The sequence below is a fragment of the Amblyomma mixtum genome, chromosome 6, assembly GCF_055824585.1.
Source record: "Amblyomma mixtum isolate Tamu chromosome 6, ASM5582458v1, whole genome shotgun sequence".
Lineage (NCBI taxonomy): Eukaryota > Metazoa > Arthropoda > Arachnida > Ixodida > Ixodidae > Amblyomma > Amblyomma mixtum.
The window spans coordinates 124,928,277-124,951,165 of record NC_143017.1 but is presented as its reverse complement, the minus strand read 5'-3'; the positions used below and the strand labels follow the sequence as shown (position 1 = coordinate 124,951,165).

Sequence of the window (22,889 nt, the reverse complement as noted above, 5' to 3'; positions counted from 1 at the left end):
GCACGCTTCATTGATTTTTGCTCCGCAAGCGTACACGCCACGGCGCTCTTCTCGACCTCTTGGCACGAACTCTCGCCTTGCGCACACCGACAGATCTTCGCTCGCCTTTCCGGTCTCGCTGCGCTTGGGACGGTTCGACGAAGCAGGCCCACAGCACACGACGACCAGATCCCCGAAGAAAAAAACAATGAAGAACTAAAAGCACCGCTCGCGAAGGCTAAGAACCGGAGAGAAGGTAGCTGAAGCGGTGAGCAAACACGGAGAGGGAGACAGAAAGAAAGAGAGAGAGTGCGTCTCCGTTGTTTAGCCAACATGGCCTCTTGAGAAGTGCACAGGTGCTCGGAGCCTTCCGAGGCGCTTTATGTCGCTGGTGAAGGCCTGCGAGTCAGGCTGGCGGAGAGCACCCTCTGATGAAACTAACGCAATGCAAAAGAGAGTAGAGGGAGGTAATTAATTTCTTCCAACGAATCATCAAGTGGGCCTAAGTGGGCGTCGTGCACTCGTTCTGGTCGCGTTCATGTTTTTTTTTTGTTAATGATATCACGTGCTGACGACCAGCTCTTTAAAATATGGAGGTGGCGCTAAATATGGTGGTTGAATTAATTAGGCGGGCAAGATTAGTTCAATAAGGAAGAATGGTCTATGTTCACTCCCCGCCTCGTCCATCCTCTGCACTTAAATTTTTTCACCCTGTCAGATATCCGTCGTTCTTTGTAAGTCTATAAGCATCGGAACAGTAACAGCAATGCAATTACGCCACCAGCGGAGAAAAACTATTGCTCATCACAAGACTTCTTGGTCTAATTACAAAAAAGAAACAAGCTTCCCGCGCTCGCAGTGAAGGAGAGAATGCTATTTATGAGCACTAAGGGCATGATCGTGTTATGAATGCTCAGAGCAATGGGAAACTGTCATTTCGAGATATATAACGAAAATTCAGCGTTATTATATTATACCCTCCTGTAGTCTCCATCCATTAGGTTATGTGAGGCAACGGGTAGCCGCAAGTGTAGCCCTGGCCACACACACAATTGCGGACGAGTACAGACATCTGTTCCCTTCGTTGATGGGCATTTGCTGTACCCCTTGTTTCTCAGGTATTTGGCATAGCGAAACATTAAGCAGCATGGTCAAATAGTATCCTCACCGGCGCTGCTGCCGTCAGCAAGTCTTTGATTCATTCCTAGACCACGAACCAAATCGTACAGACTAACATTGATCTGTGACGTTAGCAAGGTGTGATGGCACTGCTGTCGGCGGTTTGGCGTGACAGCTGGGGGGTGCAGCTCATAGGAACGCATGTAAACTCTCAAGGTACCTTTCTGAATTCCCTGTGCACAATTGAAGTGATTCATTCGGTAACCAAATCTGAGTACATTTAAGTACAGAATGTACTAGTATAAAACGTGATTTCAAATGCAATGTATTTTTAAAACAGCACAATATCTGCTTGCCGGAGTTAGCCATGGTTTTGGGTACCGGCGGGAGCGCAGCGCATAGAAAGAGATGTGAACAAAAGCTCCCAAAATAATTTTCTAATTTCAGAGTGTGCCTATAAAGGCAACCGTTCGCGCACCGCTGGCAAGTACTTTTAAGAAGAGCATAAAAAACTACGCGACTCTATTTTGAAGCTGATACTTTAAAACGTAACAATAAATGGGTATTATGATGACGGACATGCACTCGGTCATATCGTTGTTTCTCCGAATCGCACAAGCTTTTAGTGGAGCTCGACATGCTTCCGTCTGCACTACATTTGTTCACAATTACTGCCGTTCAGTCTACACAGCCTAGAGAGCTCTAGTTGGAAAACAGTCCTCAAAGGGCATGATAAACGAACCACTCTGTGTAGCAGACGACGGCGCAACGATAACCTCGGCCGCCTCCGGCGACCGCTAGAGCCCCCTGTGTTTGTAAACACGGTGTCGGCTTATACGTGGGTTGAAATATCTGTACCCTGTAGATAATACATGGTTTAGCCACATTCTCACACACATCATCAGTAATGCAGAAGCAACAGAAAATTTGCATTTGGACACCTCCCTTTCTCTGGCCAGTCACTCAGGAGTCAACATTAATGCCCGAACCCTACGAGGCGATAACATTTGTTTTCATTAAAAACGCATACGCATAGACACGCACATACTACGCACAACCACTCAGTACTATTAGGAAGCTCACTCAGTACGCCCTGCAATGTGATCGCAGCTGACGTGTACGGTCGCTACTGGAAAGTGTGCTTACACTCGGAACACCGAGATGGGGGACAACATATAATTCGATAAGTTCGGCTGAACAACACTCGAAGCTGCGGAAACATCGACCAGCGCCATTTAAATTTACTCTATTCCTTTTATGAACAATCAAAAAAAGGACCACTCTGTACATGCAGAGCCTAATCGCGTGTTTTAAAACAAAACGAGCTTAAAGACACCGCTGGCCTAATTTATACTCGCAATGATCGAAGCTATGGTCGACTCAAAGGTGGCAGAAAATTGTGCGAAAGTAAAGCCAGGAGCGATGAAGGAAAATTTCAACTAACCATGAGTATCGCAAAGTTCGTCTTTTTTTTTATTTTGAAACACCACAGAGAAGGAACGAAAGTATAAACTAGTTTCATTACAGAAACGGGACTTCGAACCAACATTTCATGCTAACCGCTGCTATTTAACTTGTTGCAGACAAAGACATTGCGATCAGTCGAGGCAATATTTTTGCGTTCTTATGACACTCCTCCAACACCATTCTGCGGTGGTCGTCCTCTTTTCTTCTTTAGGCAGGCAGCTTCCGTGAAAGAGCATAGGGTCAGGTAAGAGGAGGAAAAAACTTTTGTTTCTCACATGACAACGGGGGTAGAGAACAAGGAAGTGCCTTCAAGGCGATATTAATGCAAATGCACTGATTGCTCATTAGCAAGGAAACCAGGCGGCACTGGCCAGCAGCAGTGGTTCGAAAGCTCCCTAGTGACGTCACCATGGTCTCTCATGACCTCAGCAGTAGACCATAAGGCAGTGACGTCTACAGCAAACAAAGCTAAAATTTCTTCCGATGGAGCGGGGAATTGAACGAAGGACATTCAACGTGCGAAGCAAGCACGTAACCCATAGGGAATACGAAATCGCGTTGCTTCTTGGCGAATGAAGGTGAACCTAGTGTATGCGTTTTCTTACGACTGTCTGCTAATAAATAGGTCTGTTATTAGAAAGGAAGGAATAATTAATGAACCTCGCAACAGAGCTTACTGGGAGACAATACGTTCGCATTCAAAGCTCGTAAGTAATCTAAAGTGCCATCCGCGGTTTTCATTTCCTGTAGAAATGTCTCATGTTTCCCGCCTTGCATGACTATTACCAAAGCTCGCAGCACTGTTATAGTTGTTCTTAGGAGCCATCAGCAACATAGGATATCTTGAAATTTGTCCCAAATTTTCATGCAATTTCGCAAGCTTCATTCATTACTAGCTGCATGACCTGCGAAAAGACATGCTTTTAAAAGTTCTGAAAGTCTTGAAGTACTGAGGCGCAAAAAGACTCAGGACAGGAATGAGTGTTTCCTAAATAAATGATCAAGACGGCCTTTATCGTAATAAATTATCACGTATGATTGGGGCTGTGAACTAGCTTATTATGGCTCAGTAGTTCCGCAAGACCACTGTCATGACAGCGTACAAGAAAGCAAAATCAGCTTGGTTAGCAATCTATTTAAGTTTCTGGCGCTAGTAGCGCTTTTGTGTGAGCAGTTAACCTAATGAAGTCTTTTGAGGCACTCCGAAGAACTGGCAAATCTATTAATTAATAAGAAAATTATATAAAACGGTGCTGGAAACTGCATGTCCTTTTCAAGAAATATCACTATTGCATTTGGAAACAACACCTAGAAAAGCGCTTAACGGCACCTTGTATTTTCGATACACGCAGCGACTGAAGAGGTAAATTTGAAATATTACTGCATCGCTAAATTAACCAGATTTCATGGGGCTAAATATATTAATGTAGTTTTCAGTTTCAATAAACATCCATAGGAGTAAATTACTGACAATTAGATCAGAAAAGCAAATGCTGCGAGTATGCTTTCCTTCTAAGGACTAGGACTTCGAAATTATTACGAGTATTGCACTTTTTTTACCCTTCTGATATATTCAAAATTGGCCGCGGAACCAACGGAGTAATGTTGTGATGTTTATATTCTATTATCTTGCGTAGGAACTGTAAAGCAGAATGGAGAAGATACAAGTAAGAAACGGCGTAGCACTTCGTTATCCAAACAAGAGCAAGCGTGAATATGTTATTCAATCACGAGGCACAGCATTTTTTTACGAAAACTGCCCTTTAAACTTATACAAAAGTTTTAGTATCTCATTCATTAACCATCGCAGATGAACCTCCTTACGTGGTCTGCACAAATTTAAGCAGCTCGTAAGGAAGCGACGTTTTCCAATTTAGATGTCCTGTTAGTTCTAACGAGAGCCATCGCCGAACTCTGCGAGCCATTTGAACGGATTCCATACTCAATAAGTCTTTCCCCTCGTTATACAGAGCGCCCAGGACTGGCTATGAAATTCAGGAATCCTCCTCATTGATTTTATCTCACATCTTATTCACCAACCTGCCCCCGGGCACATCACCGCGAAAAGGCGCGCTTAAAGCAGGTTCACCATTTCTTCAGCACACCTGCGTAGTTTCCTGCACCGGCACGGCCAATGCGCCGGAAGCTAGCATCGCCCACTCAAATCTCAAGCATCCCCGGTGCTCGAATGACTGGGAAATAGAACGGATGTCCGAAGGACGTGGAGGATAGGGAAAGCAGGTATGTACTTAGGGGAAAACGGAGTAAGCTGGGATGTGTACGGGGAAGGGGGGAGAGGTTACTAGAGAAATGGGGAAAGTACCGGCTTCTGTTTTGCATAACGCCAGAACAGGGAGCTGCCCTCCGTGTTCGCCGAGGAGCAACTGAGAGATCCGAGCGTTGCGCTGCTGTTGAGAAATTCAGTACAGAGCGGAACGGCCGCACGAGGTGAGCGCCGCGGTGCGCCGGCCTGGAGTTCATGCAATCCCTGTTGGAGAGCTCGGGGCCGGAAAAAGCTGATGCATATGAATAAAGCTCGGCCGGCGGCTGCTGCGTCGTTCTTTTGGGCGCGTTCCGCTGTACAGCCCGAGTGGCGTGAGGGGAGAGGGATGCCGGTTCTGGAAAGAAGGGTGAGGAAGCGAGGCGTCGGGGAAAAACCGGTGCCCTTATCTCGCGGCCACCGGGTCGCCCCAACATACCTCTCGCCCCGCGCCCCGTGCTTCCCTATTTGTTTAGTAGTTTTCTCCTGATCTTTCAACTTTCCGCACGACTACCTCTCCCTCCGGATCGTATCCTCTTTCAATACGCGCACACGCGGGATTAAACGTGGAGTTGAAAAAACAAATAAGCAGAAAAAAACAAGGGATGAAGCTCGGGAGTACCACGAAATGGCTAGTACTGTGGCAGGGCAGTTCACTTCAGGCGCCGCGTGGAATCAGGGAGTCATTGTCAGCTGCACTCGTGCCGATAAGGATTTAGTTTTTTAATCACAGGCAGAATGATATCAATTTGTATGTGCTGCCTGGCAGTAATCGCACAGCTCACTGAAGGAAACTTCTCCTTATGGTGTGTGCATCAAAAACGGACGCTCTGATTAGGCGAATGTTTTTTTAACGAGATGTATTGCCTCATGGTATCATTGGACGAAAGTATGATGAAGGATGCAGTAATAATTAAAGTAATGGGAATAGGTTAGACGATTTTATGAGATCCAGTAGTGAGCGGTGGTATTGTCCTGTCTTCCAGGCAATATATGAAGCTGGGCGAAATCTCGGGGGTTGAATAACTGTCAGGCCACTCGCGCCATTAAGATAAACTGCTCTGCATTTCCCAGAAGATGAATAGAGTGGCGAAATTAGAGTTTTAAAGAACCACTAAAAGCTGATCGGTCGGATCATAGGCGGAGCCACTGTCTGTCATCTTCTGAAAACTGGCCTCTAGTCATGGCCGGATTTTGATACGGAGTTTCGAATTGGCAGGACTGAAGAACTCTGAGTAAAGCTGTGTGCTGAAGTACATATGGAGCGCCACCTTTGTCTCCTACATCAGGTATGCTTTAAAAAAAAAATTGGACATCCTTAGAAGGGCGGTGTTCTAATGGACTTTGGAAAGCCGCAAAGAATAGTCAATGCATATCCAGATCAGGTGCACCTTGAAACTCTTTAAACACAGAATTTTTGTAAAAGTTTCCTTATGAAATATGATTTCTCAGTAATAAGAAGGAAATATTTTTATACAACCAGAATTGGATCCGGAGCGCATCCATAGTCGCAATAGTTTCTTGTAATATGTCCATTGCACCTAAAGTCAAGATTTCCGCATTTAATTCTTCGTCAGGTACACTGCGTTCGTCAGTTTACAGTTAGTCATCTGTAGAATTTAGAAAAAGCCATTGGTTCTTGGTCTCACGAACGACCACAGTACACTGTCAAGACATGTAAATATGCGAAGCACATTTATGAATTTTTATTGAATATTTATTTTTTATAAGTTATTTATTTATTTCAGTGCAGTGGGTGTAGTGAGGTGGATGACGATAATGATGTCGAAGATGATGATGATTTATTTACTGTAGCCTTGAGGTCAAGCTCATCAGAGAGGGAGAGTGGTAAAGACGATAAGAGAAGGAAATGCAGTGCTGGCATAAATACCTGCATTTGGTCAAATGTTTCAAGGGAATCCCCCAAGATGAAGCAGATTTCTTATAAGGGAGTAATTACTCATTGACATCCACCCTTATTATCTGTATTTACCTGTATATACCTGTAGTAGAGCTCGCCGCTGTCGATCAGTGGTTATGGTGCTCGGCTGCTGATACGAAAGATGTGGGTTAGATTCCGGCCGCTGCGGTCGCAATTCGATGGAGGCAAAATGCTAGAGTCTCGAGTACTGTGTGACGTCAGTATACGTTAAAAAAACCCAGGTGGTCGATTTTATCCCGAGCCATCTACTGCGGCTTTCTTCATACCCTGAGTCGTTTTGGGACGTTAAACCCCAGGAAAACCAAACCAAGCATCGCCAATGATAGCTAACGCTTTGCGCAGAAGTGCCGATAACTGTTAATGTTGACAATTCCTGCTGGAAAGTGGCTCCATTTTTAGGAGGTTCATGAAAGAAACTGATTGGGAGAAGTATTTAGTGTTGCAGAACTTAATATCGACTTTGCCGAGGGTGAACAATGCGACAACATAAGTAAAATTGTTAAGGGGTGGGGTGATCACATAGTGCGGGATGATTGAACAACTTGGGAATCAAGGCAATACGAAACGGTTTTCTACACGATGGCAGCAATGACAGGCAGAGGTTTGATTCCGTGGTAGCTATAGACGTTGTGCAGCTGTAATTAGAAAGAACAAAATGAGCCCAGTTGTTTTATGCACTCTCGGAAGGAATATTCGGTTCTAATGAATAATGATCCAGACTGGTGTCGCATACTCCGGTTTGGAGCCAACAGCGTTTTATGTAGGAAACACTTCAAAAAAGCTTCTTACATCGCCACGAATTTTCGACGTGTAAGTATCACAGCATGCTACTGGCAATGTTTATTAGGTGTTCGGCATGAAGAGACCGCTTTGAGTTTGCAGTGGTGTAAATAACGAGGCATTTATATGGAACAACTGATTAAAATACATTTGGGAAATTATGTGTTCTTAAGCTTCTTAAACTTCCTTTCTATCGACAATAGCATATCCGGTCTATTGACCTACACATAGCAACCGCGCCAAGGACAGAACATCTTCAAGGTATTGACCCCAAAACGAAGCTTTCAGCACCGTACCATTGTCTGAAATGTCTCACTGCCAAATTCTGCGGCCACAGCTTGCTATTTTACAATGTTTGTGAGTTCACTTCTTGCCCTTCGTATTAATGTGGACAGCGCAAGGGCGAAAAGCGGCAGAAAGCATGCAAAACAAGCCAAGTTTGACTCGCTTCACTTTCCAGAAGTTAACCTTACCTCGCATGCAAATATATCAATTAAAGGTACCTAGACGGCCTGGTTGCTAGGCAGGGCTAACGTAGCACGCCTAGCACGGCTCAACCAAGTAATTACCTGAAGTAGAACAGAGATTTGGTCTAGATGGCATTCCATTCCCGTTGTGAACAGCGCATGAAACGAAGGACCAGAGGAGGCAGATTGGACAGCACTTGTCTGCTACCTGTCTCCTAACGACAAGTTCTGGTTATCTCACGAGCACCGAAATCTTAACAGGCGAGCAGTGTTCCGTTTCACTTCCACAAAAATGTAACCGCCGCGACTGGAATCGAACCCGTGACCTCGTGCTCAGCAGCAGGATGGCGCCGTGACAGAGCTCCTGCGAAGGCTCGTTGAGGAATACCTAAGTCGCAAGGATATAAGCCTCATTTTGACCGCATGTCTCTATAACTAAGCTAAATAGCAATGGATGTTTTTCTATCACGAACTTTTCGATTATGAGCACAAGTACAGAGAGCAAAACGCTTGCCTATAACACGTTCTGCGGGTGTTTCGGGCTGAACACCCGATATCTAGCGATAACATTTGGTTAGAAATGGTTTGGATGTAAGCAGGTGGAGTAAACTCGTAGAATTTCATTGTCTTTTTTCGCCTTCCTGGTCGCAGCGGCTTTGGGAGCTGCAGAACACACATTTCGGTCGTTCTAGAGATGTGTTTTGCCCTCTGTACTTGCTGTTGGGCTAGTTGGTTCATCATAAAATTTTGACTAGCTTAAAGGAACAAACACAGGAAGACACGGAGACAGAAAGGCGCTCTTTCTGTCTGCGTGTCTTCCTCTGTTTGTTCCTTTGCGTCATTCATACTTTTTTTTTTCGATTATGACGGTCGCGTTGTCAAGCTGCAGTCAAGAAATAGTTGCCATTCACTAAATGAGCAGTTTCCAATACACGAGCATAAAAACGAACAAGGATCGCAAGAAATCTGGTACAAAAGAGAATCGGGAGCTACTTTGAAGAAGCAAAGAGAACAGGCTGTTTGAATCTGCATCACGGGAGAGAGCACCGCCGTGCCACACCTGCAGACGTCAAACTATCTCTTGCTTTTTAGGTACACTCATTCGACATCAACATGTTATCGCTTCCTGTTTGGTAGAGGCAGCTGGCTTGGCAGGAACCGCCAGCAACATCCGGTGTCCAGCGGAGATGCAAGCACCACATAAACGCTAGCTTTATGTATTCCCTGCAGGCAGTAGGGGGTGCTGCGTGCGGTTTACGTTTCACGCACGTCACAAATAAGGGCGTGGTCCGGCCGCTTCCGTCCTCATGGGCGCATGCAAAAAAGCATGCCGGAAGCGCGGATGGGTGGCGCGGTGGTGTCTCTGAATTTTTGACGCCGATTGGATGTTTCGTGAAATTTAAGCTTCGTTGTTCAAATGGGATCAAATAAAACGCTCAATAGAACCACACCTCTTGCCTTCGTGCGTAGACTTCTAAAACACACAAAGAAACTAAACAAAAAGCCAAGTTGAGGTAAATGAAGGCCTCAATTGCATTTTAAAAGGCTTTACGAAAGTAACAAGAGTTCTTAACACAACCTACGCTGCATGTTCTACCCGCGAGGGTGGCTCTGCGGCTTTGGCGTTCGGCTGCTGATACCAAGGTAATGGTTTCGATTCCTGCCACGGCGGCCGTATTTCAACGAAATAAAAATACTTAACACCCGTATGTCATGCTCTCAAAGCAGGTTGATGGCCCCTAGGTGGCCTAATAATGTGAAGCCCTCCACTACAACGTTCCTGATAGGTGATATGTGTCGCGTCGGAACGCTGCACCCAATAATTATTTTGCTTAGTATTCTTGTTATTAAACTGCTCTTGCGCATTTTTTTAGAATTGTTTTCCTGGAAAGCAGCTTCGTGCATGTGTCCGCGGGCACGCATATTAAGGCAACTGGCACCTATGGGACCCAGGTGATTTATATTGTGTAAAGGACTCGTAGTTGCCAGTAAACGCTTGCTGTTTCTCATGAGTTTTTTTCGTGCGAAGTCGCCCGTATGGTTGTAGTTCAAAGCCACTCGAAGTCGAAATTTCAAGCTCTCATAGTCGGTAAAATCACTGCCAGATGCGGCATGTATTAAAAGCGCCAGGGAGAGTCTACTGCTGCAGGTCGGTGTAGCAAGGAACCAAACAACGGACACTATACATAGAGACTAAAAATAACGCGACCAACGATAAAATAACCTCGATATAATGAGAAAAAGTTCTTCTGCCCCTTGACACAATTTTTGTTCTGGATTTGCTGTACTATGCCAAACAATTTCGTACGCTGGAACAAGAGCAGTACTGCTGTGTCCTATTCAACAGTGCAGTATTTCTCTCTGCTGTTTCCGTTTTATTTTAAGCGCTGCTCCAAAGCCGACATGACGGTCTTGTTAGCTACGACGCGTTCTGTGCAGACGGTGTTTAGGGTAATGGTAAGCCGGAATTTCGAGTGTACCGACACTAATGAGATCGGAGAGAAGCGGGGGCCACTCATACATAGTTCGTGCTTGTTTGTGGCTTGGCATAGTTTGCAGCGCAACCAGCGAATCCAGCCGGAAAAAGAAAACAAAGACGCAAATGTGCTTCATGGATTTACAGGCCAATTTTGATGCAGATGCTTCCATAGCTTTCGCTAAGTCGATTTTCTAACTGCGATTACCAGCCGCTACGTTATGCAGTATGCTGGAGACGTCCATTAACCTCGAAGGATGTACCAGCGCTTCAAGAGATCGGCAGTATGCCTTTTTTTTTTAATTCACAAGTGTTAAACGTTCTCTTACTGAGAGTCAAGAAAGAACCGTTCAATGAGGATTTCGAACGACTAAGCCCAGCTTTTTGTCGATAGGAAAAACAGCGCTAAAGCAGTATACGGCGAGGGTTCCATACTTTGGAGCGATAAATTTTTTATAGCCGGGGTTCGAATGCGTTTGAGACCAACGCACGGCTACTGCCACCAGCGAATACCTCGGCTGTCGGCTTCACCGACCAAAAAACAGCGCGGCACTTTCTAGCTGTGCGGCTTCGCCCAGCCGGGAAGTTTGCTGGAGTCTCAAAACTTTTCCGCCCAAATGTTTCGCGGGCCATTTAACCCCAAACGGCTGGCTTTCGATTCCTGAAAGGCCTGCGAACGCCTCCGCCTCGGCGCGCTTACGATCGAACGGGTAAACAAGCTCCCAGCTTGGCTGGCAGCATCAGCAAGAGAACGCGACATCTGTTAGAGCCAATGCTCTGGAGCGCTAGCACTAAGAAAAGAGCGTCTCTCCGTAAACACTTTAGAGCGGCCAGCTTCCCTTCATGGACGCTATTTATTGAGTGGAGGAAGAGGATCAGAAAGTGCGAGTTCATCTGGCAACTTCGGCATTGGGCTTTCCAAATAGCTTTGGCATTTTGTTAAGTTTTGTTGTTTATCACGGTACGTCCGGAACTGCTGACAATGTGTTGCCGGTCGCTGGGAAGTAGAAATAAGATGAATCGCTGATCGCCTCAACCCCAAAGAGGCTGTGCGGCGGGATATGCTGCTTGTCACAGCGCAGTAGTCACAATGGGGGTAACGAGCATCAAGGGACAGTATTCCACAGGCACAGACAAAATTATTGCCCAATTCAATTCAATAAAAATTAATAAAACTGTTCCAATTGATACTGCTAACAAGTAAGAAAGTGGAATGAAGGGTTCGGGAGACTTGGAGTCCAGCCACATGGCATGATGGTTTGTCGTTGTTGTCTATGTGAGCTATAGTGGCTTGAAGCAATTCAGAAGAACGTACGGTGCATTAGGAATCAGGAAACTATCCTCTGCTGATTAGAGCTTTGAATGTGCGTTTGCCTCATAATCATTACATTACAATATTGCATAATTATTACTTGTTCACGCAGTAACTCTCGTTTCGCCCGTTTTTGATTTCGCAGCTGTTTCTCGAAGCGAACGGCTCGCTGTTCCGGTGTTTCGGTCGCTAATGTGGCCTGTCGCTTCCGTCGTTTATTCGCAAGCTCTTCATTGTGTTCAGCCACGTCCTCGGAATCTGTAGTTGTTTTTGTAGACTCACGTTGACGCCGTTTTCTTCCTCTCCTTGCATCAACGCGGTGTTGTCGGCGCAACTCCTCCTCCGATGTGTTAGACGAACCTTGTTCGCTCTCCATCATGGCATGCTTTGCTTTCGCTTGATCTTGTTAGTTCATGCCTTAGATGGAAGATGATGATGACGGCGTTGTGCAATGCGCAGCATGATAGGGGTCAAGCTTCACACAAACTCGATGAGCCTGTTGGACCTCGTGAAGTTGTGCGTTCACACTAAAAGATCTCGGCGGAACTTCCTTCTAACGTCGCAACGCTTCCGAATCCTTGTAGACAGCCCACCGGCTAAGGTGCTGCTTCGCGAGTTCTCTCCTTTATTCAAAGACATTTGTTAGGGTAAGAGAAAATGATAATTAACGGGAATTTGAAAGCGAGAGCTAATAAGTGTAAACGCACGTGGCATGCCTCTAACAGTTCGAATAACATTGATTGCCCAAGCATCGAATCTGACCTCGACATTCGTCTACATTTGGGCGCGTCAGACACTCTTAATGAAAGTCACCTAAATCCTGAAACAGCAGCATACACAAGTTCTCAATTTGTAACACACCAACCCCCTCAATACTACAGTTAGCACGTTCAGTATGTTGACTATGGAACATACTGAGCATGCAGTTTATTGTTATTGCCATTATGCCATATTTTTATCGCCATTATGCCATGCAGTTTATTTATAAGGGTACTGACAACTACTGCAGGTGTTGATTGTGTTTTGACAGTTGGTCTAATCCATCTCGAGATTTCAGCGCGTGGCAAAGTGTCTAGCTTCTAGCGCTACCAACAATAAACACTTGCTACCTTAAGCCTCATCTATGATGCGTGCTACTTTTGTGATTTGCGACGTATACCATCTCGTATCATTTGCCACCTCAAATTAGCAATCTCGTCTGACAGCACTAAAGTATTCATCCAGTCATTTGTCAAGAAACGGCTAAGGAATTTAACCACTTTTAAAAGCACTTCCCATCACTTCCAAATGTTTACACTTCCCAATGTTTACAGAATCGCGAAGCATAATAAATTATCGCGCCCGTAAAACAGTTTGCTTATAACGCCCCATCTGTTCATTTGCCCGTTCATCAGAGCCTAGAGGAAAAGAAATGCCAGAGAGCACTTAAACACACACGCACATAAAAGTTCCAATCACGTCAGTAAAACGAACGCTGTTCATTAATTTTGAACATGTGTGCTGTTACCACGAAAGTTCGAAAAAAAGTCCTGTACGGATTTGAAGCACTTAAATGATTTTACAAAATACTTTTTATTTATGCACAAAATGATTCGTGGTCCCAAGTGTTCACTTTTCTTTGTGCTTAAAATGTGTTTTGTCGAGTAAGCATTTAAAATAGAAAAACGTCGAACTAAGGAAGGAAACTTCACATTTAAAGTGCAGTTTAATGTATACGTATTGCTTATGGTGTATTTGTCTTGCAGTGAAGGCGATTGCCATTTAGGGCAGATGGTAGCCTTGTTACAGTTAAGTAACCTTTGCGCCATAGCGGTGGAAGACGGCTTTTAACGCCATGCCTCAACAGCTGTAAACAAGAAAGGCACCCACTCTGATTCCATGCAGCTTCATAGCTATGGCTTCTTGCAGTGCATCATTAGTCAAACATAAACTATCGTTTTCGGTCGTGTTTCATCGGGTTAATAGTATTTAACTTCACTTTCTATGACTACTACGTTCCACGCCAATAATACTGAAAATCGAACAGGCGCCTGACGACACGGGCGTTCAGCTGCATGAGCTCTGTACTTCATCACTCTTTGCAATTTATAGCCTGTTCTGCGTTCAGGCTACAGCTTGTGTCATAGCTTTCTTGTTTTGTGAAGGGGAAGGCAAGACTGTTAATTTGTCACCGTCCCGAAAACTCCACATGTTTTAAGCGTTCCGGCAACAAGACAACTTTTTTCATAGAAGCCTTCGAGTCGGAAATGAATTCCAGTGTCCTTTCTTTCACTGAGCCCTCAGTTCTCATATTGCTACATCAATGTCAGTTAAATAAAACGCTGAAAATTAATCAGAAGAGAGGAAAAAATGCTTTTCTCCTCCAAGGTGTCCCCAGCGCGTTGCGGCGCCGGCCAGGGAAATCTGAACCACGGGCATCAATCTTTCCCGATCGTTTATCAAAGACACGATGCCAGGGATTACACAGACACGGACGCCCGCTCCGGCAAGAACAACAATGACCAGATACGGAGGGCGAGGTCCAGGGGCGCCGTGATAAGAGCTGGCGCGGCGTGTCCCGTCAGGACATTCCCGGACTTCCTTTCCATCTTCCCATTCACCTCCCTCCCTCGCACTCTTCCTTTCCCTCTTCCCCGTTTTCCTTCCACCTCCCAGGGGACATCCGTCTCCCGAGACGGGACGCCAGAGACGGAAAACCGTTCATCTTTCATGCGGACGATTGGAGCCTCTGAGAGCAAGCACGCACTAGATACTCGCACACACGTACACTTCCGGGCTGACCATGCATCCTTTCCGGTGAGACCGCTTTCAGTGGCCCTTTCTCCGGCTCTTTCGGAATTGTGAGCACAGCACTGAAAGCAGAGTGTGAAGAATACGTCACCTAAAGTACGTGAGGGCTCCCTCCCCCCCTTTTTTTCCCCCAGGCGTGCAATCGCTGCCTTCGTCGGCAGTCGGTTCGCGATCTGAGACGTCACCGGTGTTCTCTTGAGAAAACATTTATCAGCGGCTTCGGACGGGGCAAACGGACACCCGGGTTTAAAAGGGTGTCTGCTCGTCAGCCTGTATCAAGATACTGTACAGAACTAAAAAAAAAAGAAACAGTATTCATGGCCACGCGCGTAGTTCGCAAGCTTTACTGGCTCGTGAGCTATCGTTTCGCACTGCTTCTAAAGTAAAAGCTGCCTTGGTGGAAATCTTCATCCTTTGTAACTCCCTTACACTTGTGAATTTATTCACCATTCATTTTTATCCAGTCTTTCATTCTACGATGCCTTTATTGGCATTTATCAAGATTGAATCGTTACATTCCTGGCATCTAAAAGAAAATTAATTTCCTTTTAGAGTATTACGTAAATACCGCATGGCTTTGTCGAAGTAGAGAACAGGCATCTCCAATTATTATTTCACTTGTATGCCCACAAATCTGCGGTCTAATTTCCTCAAAAATAAGCGCAGTTTTACATTTTTTTTAACAAACATGCAAGCGGCTTACGACCTAGCATCAGGTGACTGCATTTAAATTCGTTTTGGATAACTGTGAGATCTTTCTTAGCCTTATTCATGTGCTTGAGTACTGGCAGGAGTAGACACAGCGAGACGTTATTTACGAAATCATAGGCGGCTGTAAAAGACAGAAAGCAATGTAAGGGCACTGGGTACGCCCTTGACTTGTAATGTATTCTGAGCGATATTGAAGAGGTCAACAACTAGTTCACTAATTTTTGTTCTGTTGAAAATATTTAGTTTTGTAAATTTTCCCGAAGCCAGCGTTTTATGCTTTTCATACTAATTTTTTAGAAAAAAAAACTATTCCATGTATGTGTATACTTCTCGTTTAGTAGCTTCGAAACAATGTGTGGATAACTAAAAAATCAGCTTCCTTTCTTTTTAGTTTTTCTAATGGGTTCAATTTAACAAAAATTACATTTTGATATATGTGCGGCTAAAGAGGTAAAATATGTTTACTGTTTTATTTTTCAATATAAAATTTACTGTTTTTCTTTCTTACGTGTGCCAGCTGTTTACTTGTCATCAGCCGTATAGTCAGTACTAGAGTAAATTTTACACTTCTTTACATGTCACTTTACTTTGCTGGACTCCCGGCCACCGCGGTGGCTCAGTGGTTATGGTGCTCGGCTGCTGACCCAAAAGACGCGGGTTCGATCCCGGCCGCGGCGCCGGAATTTCTTTAGAGGAGAAATTCTAGAGGACCGTGTACTGTGCGATGTCAGTGCACGTTAAAGAACCCCAGGTGGTCGAAATTTCCGGAGGCCTTCACTACGGCGCCTCTCATAGCCTCTCATAGCCTATATGGCGCCTCTCATAGACTATACGTTAAACCCCATAAACCAAACCAAACCTTTGCTGGACTCCCTTGTGATCTTTTGTGCGCTCGTCGCAGCGAAGTACCTTTGACAATGGTCCCTGTCACTCAATCTATTCATGCTGTAGCAGCCCTGTTATATCTAGAATGTATTCTGGACGTAAGCTCAGGCTATCTTGCCATGACTAAAGAAAGAGCTGCGTCTAGGTGCGACACCGAGATAAGAATAAGAAAGCAGGAATTATTTGGTGCGTGCTCCTGGATTACATGGTTGAAGGCATCGTTAGCTGTTTGGGTTCATCCATGGTGTCATTTCTTGAGAAGTTCTGGCCACGCTAGTTGCTGGAAAAAGCCTCTATATGGCACGACGGACTGATCAGGGCTAGCATTCCTGAGCACTAGGCGCCGAGATATTTCGAACAGAGCCCCTGATAGTGGTCTCTGTCGGTAGTCACTATGTGGAAATACGTGGCCGAAATATTTTAGAAAAATTTTCCAAATTCACCTTTGGGGAGTGAAGAGACGACACGCCTAACACATGGTCAGAAGAGGATATTAGTAAAAACACACCGCTGCTCGATATAGCATGCCACGCCAAGTTTTTGCTTTAGCTAACTGCTTAAAAAAATGAGAACAGCTTTAAACAAAATTCGCAGTATTGCTTTTGACATAATTTTTTTCCACCAAAAACGAAATTGAGTGTAATTTCCATAGAGGGTAGGTGTGCTCACTCGCCACATGGGTACAAAAACTAGGCTGTTGTAGCTGTACTAAAGGGCTGCAAATCATGTGAATAACGTTCAGGAAGGCTTCATCATTCGCGAATGATAGAAAACTCATTCTCCACTTGGTTCCCAAAATCAGGCGCCTCTAGCTCTACTAAAGGGAGGCAAAGCATGCGAATTGCTGAATAACGTTCAGGAAGGCTTCAGCATTCGAGAATGATAGAATACCAATAATAGAATTTTCATTTCACTTTTAGCCTACCGTGCGCCAATGCTTGGCACTGTATGCCAAAAATATAATACAGAAAGCTCAGGAAAGACAGCTAACATGCCAGAACCGAAAACAGAAAGGGTGCGAATGTTGCGATTAACGCGTGAACTCAGATTTGTCACATGCTTTTTGTGCATATTCGAAAGTAAGTAGAAAAAAATTAAATCACGGAATGAAAACTAATATCGAGGACGTCCGATAAGCAAGCACCAACTCAAATCATGCCTGAAATATGCGAGATGCCACACATACAGTGCCCTCTAGTCTCTGGCCTAAAGAGACAACAAAAGAATAATGTAAAGAAAGCACGAGGAGCTGCTCGCGATCCTTGGAACTGATAACATTCATTTTGCAGCCTTAGTGCGATAGGCGTTTGCAAGTGGATTTCACCGTCTGCCGGTCACTAGCAGGAGTCGGTCGTGTGGCACTTTAGGCGCAGTCTGCATAAGCGGTGTGCCTATGAAAGGTCACGTTCGACTGTGGAATTTCCGGTGGCGATAACAAGAGCCGTGTTGGCATTGCTTCTGTCCTTGTATTGACAGTGTCAAACAGTAAACAAATCAGTCCCCATTATATTTCGACAACATTTAACTCTGTGCGCATCGCCCTGTCGCACCATGACCCAGTGAGGATGCGTATTTATAAAAGGTGTAAAGTGGTACGGGCCTCTAAAGTTGACGCTGCGATTAAGGTCCAGGTCTCAGAAGCAAAATAATTACCGTTTACGCTGGAAAAAGGGCAGCGCACGTGTACGAACCACTCCCCCAACTTGAGGGCAGTAAATAAAAAAAAAGCACGCAAAGACCCACTGCGTTTTACAAGTGTATACACTTCATTGAGCACCAGACTAACTAGAGAGCGCAACAGCTGCCTGTTGTTATCATCATCTTCCAGCATGTATCGCTGTACTATTGTGAGACATTTGAGACATTCCAGCGGCTAAAAAAAAAGGGAGAGACGAAGGTAGACGAGACAGGACGATAGGAGGCTATGCTTGAACTGAGGTTTATTCCACAAACAGGTATTATATACAAAGGGGGGCGCAAAGAAAAGTAATCCGTGAAAAGAAGAAAAAGTGCCTTCTGCATTTGTTGGATAATGGGTTTTTATCTTGTCACATATTACTTTTCTTTGCGCCCCCCTTTGTATAAAATACCTGTTTGTGGAATAAACCTCAGTTGAAGTCCGGTGTTCGTCCTGTCTCGTCTACCTTCGTCCCTGTCTTTTTAGCCGCTGGAATGTCTCACAATAGTACTACCAACCAACTAGCCCAGCTTTCTACGCTTAATATAACACTGTGCAGCTTCTGTGCCAGTTCAACCAGTATTCAGTGGACGCCAACGGTCGAATGTGACGCCAACCAGAGGGCCAAGAAGAGCATTCATGTATCTTCTCCGCTCGGAGATGTTTAATTCGTGGCCCGTGGTGTTCCCAGACAATGGTTAATGTTTTGAATTTAGAGGCATTCCGAACACTATGTATGGAACGGAAGGTGACGTCATTTACGATGGTCGAGAGGAGCCAGGCCCGAGCAGCAGCGATCAAAATGAGGAATCTGCGACATATCTGCAAGCAGCTGCCCGATATAGCTCAAGACTCTACGGTACGATGAAATACTAGTTTCCCTGAAATAAAGTTAAATTATTAAAGTGAAAAATGCCGTTTTGAGTGGGGGCAGCACGTCGACAAAATCGCGAACAGAAGTGCGGCTCTTAGTAGAATGTACGCGAATACTGCTTGCGTAGTTACACTTGAAAAGAATACGTAAGAGTACGCAAGCAGGGCTTTAAAGAGGTCATACTTTGGAAACCAGTGATATAAATTTTTATTTATATAACAATTCAGTGCAGAAAGGAAGAATACTATACGGATGCTTCTAAATCGTCTGCGTTGTTCCCTTAACACACATAACTTCTGGCCTATTTCTTTTCTTTGCGTGTATCGAATTTTGACAAAGGTGAGATTAACTGCACAAGCTAGATGAAGGAGAAAGGAGGTGTCCTCCAACACTGCCGTCAACGTCGCCATTGCTCATCTACATCGCAACCATGAAGGACGCCTTTTTTACTGATCAGAACGAATGCTATATGTATTTTGGTGTACACAAGTCGTGAGGGACTTTTGCACTGAGACACCGTACGTTCTAGTCAAAGTGAAATGTATTTTCATGTGACTCAGGTGAGCCAATAGGTGTCACTACTGGCGAGCCTGTTGTCACATGTTGCTGTGCCGATAGGTGAGTGAATAGGCGAAATGGGGCATAGTGCGCTTATCGCTACGACGTCCTCACCCTGAGGCTGTGCAAGAAGCAGCGGGAATTATATGTAAAACAGGCCTGCGGTTATCACTCTAGACCTGTGATGTTTCGGACCACTGCAGAAGTGCTGGTAGGAAATGGTGATATTGCATCAGCTCTAATTAAACACGTCATATAGCGGCGTTAATTCCATTGCCACCAGCTGAGCTCTCCGTGCTTCATATGTGTGCATTTTTTTCGCAAAAACAATTACGGCAACCTAAAGCAAAAAAAAAAACAAGTTCATCGTTCACCATCGCCCGACTATTCCCAAGTGTGCAGCAAACGCGAACCGCTCACCACCAACACACCCGCGCGCAGGCTGATGTCTACCCACCGTCTGAGCGGGCCGCGGCACGGGGCTTTATTAAAAGACCGTGGCTGTACGTCCCAGCAGCCTTTGATTACCTGCCCGTAATGCGAGTTCGGGGAGTGGAGGTGAGCGTAGGTGCCATGCGCACTTGGGCCAAGCGGGACGAAAAAAGCCCCAAACAATGCAGAAAACAACTTATGCAAAAGAACAAATGCGCGCCAGGAACTCACCCTCGGGCGTCATCGGAAGTGGCGTAAAGCGCGCGCCCTCTATGCGTGACGGAGGCAGGAGGACGCCCTTTACGACACGCACGCTCCCCCAATGCGTTCCAATAGATAAGACGGCGGGAAGTGAAAAGAAGGGAAGAGAGGGAATGAATCAATTCCCGGCGGGATTCTTGGTCTCCTTTGATGCCCTGCGGGCGCATAGAGGCGGCGCCGGGAAGATCGGGAAGAGATAAACACAGCGGTCGGGAAAACTGAGGGAGCAAGGCGAGCCTGCAGTGGGAGTGAGGGTTGGGCCATGCGCCCTCGTCACCGACGCCCGCGGTTGTAATTAACGGTTGAGTCGCGGGCTGGCGACGCGTCGCAAGATGCACCTTCCCTCCCCTTTTCTTTTCACCTTCACTCCCCTGAACCTCCGTCGCGCCTGCGCTGGGTGCAGTAAGTAGGCCTTGTATTGCGGCACATAGGGGAACCCTTACGCTATAGTGTGCGCTCTCGTCCCAGAGCAAGCGAAGCGCAGTAAGTTTATCGATGTATTATGAGCCTCGCCTATGGACTTGGTTTCTGCATGCGATGCGTTAATATAAGGCCAACGGGAGCATCAGGGAGCTTTCGTGAGCGCTTTCTCTTCTCGCATGCAAATGAGATGCTCTCCTTCTTCAATCTGAGGAAAGGCTATAGCACAACGTATAAAGACGCGTGCAGGTACAGCAGTCTCATTTCCTTCCAGTGTTTTGATGCCCTCGATATTGAGCGAAAAAAAAAACAGATGAACTTGCGCATCCAGGGAAGTGGAAAACATTGTTCAGAAGTGTGTTCGTCGTTGTAGCTCGGAAACTACGTGGTAACGCGATCGGAAACGATTGGCCGCATCACCCGTATCTCGGTATATGAGTGAAATGATGGGCACGTTGTACATAGCCTTGACAACGCCTCAAGCCGTTCTTTTATGAGAAAAATCCTACTTAATATTATCGCTCGAAAAGAAAATAAGCAAACGCTTACCTCCAAAAGGCAAGTCGAAAGAGCAGTTATTCCAAACTTGTGACGAACACATAGTCTGCATAGTTAATGTGAGCGGCGCAGGGACCAATGTGATGCCGGCAGCGAATTTTATGTTAGTAGTGGCAACAGTGACCACGAAGAAAAAATGGGAGACTAACGCAGGGACTTCCCAGACAGGCAGTGTCTGCCTTTTCCTTCTTTCGTTCTCAGCTTTATTTGTGTTGCACATTGGTGGCAGGTTTTTCTTATGGACATCAGCAGACATCAGCCAGTGTCGCCAAGCCAGCTGTAGTGGGCTGACACGTTCCGCTCTGAAGCTGTTCTCTCACTCACGTTCTTTCTTAAGTCACAGATAACATCAGCGCTCTTTTTTGTTTTTAGTTGCTAGTAAGCGCTTTTCGTGTGTGTTCTTTTCCTTTCGTCTCCGTCTTGTCGCGCTTTGAAACCCATCATGAATGTTTACCAACTTGCCCAACTTTTTGCCCTCCTTCAAATTCCACTCTGCCCGCCTTGACTCATCCTGCCAAAGGAGTTGCACATGGCGGAAGTCCCCCCCTCCTTTGGCTTCGTTGTATTTTGTTTACTCATTTAAGTGGACAACATTTGAGTGCATCTCAAATCTATGCTGTGCTTCGGCCACTGTCTGTCTCCATACACTTTACTTGCTGCCCGCTGTATTAGGACTCAGGTTCGCCGTCCATTCTCCCCTCCCGCTTTTTTTTCTTTTCTTTAATTTTTTTTTCGTCTTTTCTCGCCGCGACCGCATACGTGGGTGGCGGGCGACGACATTTACCTTCCCCTCCCTGTTCCGTTTGCGTATTTTTTGTTAATTTCTTCTTTTTTTCTCTTCCTTGAGTCGTTATTCTTCTTCTTCTTCCTCCTCTTTGTAATGGCACATACCCACGTGGGGATATTAGCCGTTCTTCCTCCTGCATCGTCAGCTTCTTTTAGCAAGAACCATGTAACTTCAGCCTTGAAAAAGGACAGGCTCTGTCCGAAACGTCGACTCCCAATAAATGTTAACATAAATGAAGCGTTTCTCAATTTCGCATATATATATATATATATATATATATATATATATATAAATATATATATATATATATATATATATATATATATGGTTGGTAGAGCACCGGACGCGTAATTGGGAGGTCGTGGGTTCGGTTCCCACCGACGGCATGTGGTTGTCTTTTATTCTGCTTTTCGAATCAATTGTCTTTAAGCGATAACATATTCAGTAATATTCTCCATTCATAAACACCACAAAATAAATAAATATAAATAAAATCTCCTGTGTTCTTTGGTTTTTGTGGCTGTTGGCTTCTCTTAAATGTATACCGAGCCCCTTATTCCCCTTCACTTTTCTGCTTAACTGCTTAACGAGGGCCTCGGTTCCGGCATCTTTGATGCCATAGGAAGCATAAGAGGGTTCTCATACAGCTTCCACCCTCGCCGTTCGATGACGTTCCACGTCACACCAGCGGGGCCTGAGGTTGTACTACGTCCGCCGCTTATGAACGTTGGTGGCGCTGATGAACACTCTCAAGTTTAGGTCACTTGTAAGCATAAATACCCCCGAAAGCAGATCTGACAGCCGTCGCCGTAGCCGAGTTGGTAGAGCACCGGATGCGTAATTCGGAGGTCGTGGGTTCGGTTGCCACCGGCGGCATGTGGTTGTTTTTTCATCTGCTTTGCTAATCATTTATTTTTAAGCAGCAACATATTCAGTAATATTGTAACGTGGCGGCCAGCCGAAGAATGAGACGTGGTGAACGATGGCTATGAGATGATTTTAATGGCCGCTGGCCTAGCGCGAGCGCTCCGTCCCGCGCCACTGCCAGCTTCGTCTTCGTCACACTACCCGGGGCCTCCGAGCGATCGTCCCGATCGGTGACGAACAGACGCGTGAAATGGCGATGGTCTTGA

General features: G+C 45.4%; 1 protein-coding gene across 9 annotated transcripts in view; it reads right to left on the bottom strand.

Moving 5' to 3' along the window:
• LOC149340280 (thrombospondin type-1 domain-containing protein 7A-like) overlaps nucleotides 1-22,889 on the bottom strand; it is a 360,309-nt gene that overhangs the window by 254,542 nt on the left and 82,878 nt on the right. The gene's annotated exons all lie outside the window — the stretch shown is intronic.